Genomic DNA, 2,645 nt, shown 5'->3' on the forward strand with positions numbered 1-2,645 from the left:
GGCAGGAGGGGCGGTCCCTGCGCTGCGCACGGAAGGGCGGGGCTTCAACACATTCTGCAAGTTTTTCTGTTGTTTTGTTTTGTTATGTTAAAGGTCATGAGATGGGCAGGAGATGAAAGCCAAGCACCTGCCTTGCTGTTCTACTGTAGCTGACTGGGCCACGGAAAGTACGCGGGATGAACAAACACATCCTCATCCCAGGTTTACCAAACTCACCACAGGCTTCTAATCTGTGGGTGGAGACTTTTAGGAAAGTTTAACAGGCTGTAACTAGCCTCCAGGGTGCAGGGATACCTTCTCTTAGAAACTCTAGGAGAATGCATAGAAGCACACATAGGAGAATGCCAGGGAAGCTCCTGGCACTCAGCCCAACACTTTCTCAAACAGGGGTCAGCGCTCCCCCAGAAATCCATCCCTGACACCCAGAGCCCTGGGTGACAGTGATGTGCACAAATGCACATTATTTGTCTTTCGTTAATGTCCATGGCCAACACTCCTGCGCTCCTTTTATTAGTTTCTTGGGGCAATGGCATTCCCAACTCCCGGGTGGGATCAGGTTGTGAAGTTTACTCCGTTTTTACCAGGAAAAGGGAACAAAACAGTCTCCAAAACACTTTTTCCCAAAACAACAACCCAAATAGGTGGGCCAGTTACATATAGTTACTGGAGTAGGAAGGTAGAGCTGCCTGCCATCTTACCAAAAAGGAAGTTGTGGCTTTAAGAAATGTTGTCACTCACCACAGGTCACACAGCTGATAAACAGAAGAGTTAGGAATCAGAGTCAGCACATTTTCTTTTTGGGCCATGGTTTCCTTCCTCGTAGCTGTCACTGGGTCTGCCTTTTGAAGTGTCCTACTATTCCATGCCCTCGGCCAGGGGCAAGCTCCCCTGTAGCCGCAGTCAGTCCTCAAAGCCATTGCCAGTGGTTGCGCTGTCTGCTCTTACGTCTTTATTCCCTCCTACACACTGACTTTCACGGCAGTTTAAGAATATATTCATGGCACATGTGGTGGTTCACACCTGTAGTCCCAGCACTCCTGGAGCTGAGGCAGGAAAACATCACAAGCTCAAGATCAGCATGGGCTAACATATACAGGGAGACCCTTTCTGGAGGAGTGTGTGTGTGGGGGTGGGGTGGGGGTGGAGGCACATTTTCAAATCTAGAGTTCCGAATTCACAATTCACATTTTCAATACCTGCCCCCCCCCCCCCCCAGCTCCTGCAACCCGTACTTTCTGCCGTCATCCTCCAGGGCCCTCTGTCATTTCCCATCATCCTCTTAACAACATGCACCTTATAGTTTGTCCTCCCAACAGTCCTGAAGATGCCCCCAGGGTTCCCTGAGTCCCCTGCACTGCCCCTCAGTCTTTGCTTATAGGAAGTGAGCATCTGAGTGAGCTAAAGGGCACACTGATACCCAAGCAAACACAGGTGAGTAACTGTTTCCAAAGCCATCTGTGCCCAAGCCCAGAAGTGAGATAGGAGTTTCTGGATGGACTGAGCTAGCAGAGCAGAAAGTCTGCCAGAGAAGAGATCCTTTATCAGCGAACACTTCCTCATCCTCCCCTCCCTTCTCCAGTTCTGCATACAGCTCTGACTTCCTTGCCCTGCGCCTCTTTGAAAACCTCCTCCCTCTGCCCTTGGTCAGCTTTTCTGTTCATCTCACTGTCCTTCAGCAGAGACAACCACCATGCATGGCTTCAGCCCCTACAGGTTTTCCCATTTTGCTTTCACTAGTCCTGAATCTCCTCTGAATACCAGCTCTGGCTTTGGAACAGATTCTGGATATTTCATTGTGAAAGTCTTACCATTACTTCCAGTTGGAACTGTTTAAAATAACCTTACCACCTTTCTTCCTAGACCATTGCCTAATTCCCCATAGGGAAGCCACCATTCTAACAGCTACTTCCATTTAAAACTTGGGGGTCCTTGTCTCCCCATCCAGTCTAGTCCTTTCAATTAGAGCTACTGCTAACTTCACACATGCGTTCACACTCTCTAGTCCCAGTGTGCGGCAAAGCTGGCCACTCTCAACCCAGTCTGCATCATCGCCACATCAACCTCCTGGATCATCACTTGATCACTTGGCTCACATCTTTCTCATGCATCAAAGATTCCATTTTAGTGGCAGCTGAAAAAACAGGCCAAGGAATCAACAGAACTAACAACAACAAGATCTTTCCAGGCCAGCAGGGAACCTGCTGTGGGATGATTCTTCTGTACGCTGTGAATGTGTGTTGCTCTCATTGGTTAAGAATAAAGCTGTTTGGCCTATGGGGAGGCAGGATAAGGTTAGGTAGAACAACCAAACTGAGGACTGAAGGGAGGAGTCCAGAGAGACTTGAACCAGCTACCCAAGAAGCCAGGTGCTAGAGGACCGGTAAAGCCACAGCCACATGGCATACATAGATTAGTAGAAATGGGTTAATTTAAACGTAAGAGCTAGTTAGTAATAAGCCTAAGCCATCGGTCAAGCATTTATAATTAATATAAGCCTTTGTGTGGTAATTTGGGAAGCAGCTGCCGGGTATTTGGGACTGGGTGGTTGAGACAGAAAACTCTGTTTACTGGAATCCTATCTTATTTTCCAAGGAAGAGGTACAAGAATAGCTTATGAGAAATCAGTCTAGATGGGAAGTGAAATT

This window comes from Onychomys torridus, chromosome 2, assembly GCF_903995425.1.
Source record: "Onychomys torridus chromosome 2, mOncTor1.1, whole genome shotgun sequence".
NCBI lineage: Eukaryota > Metazoa > Chordata > Mammalia > Rodentia > Cricetidae > Onychomys > Onychomys torridus.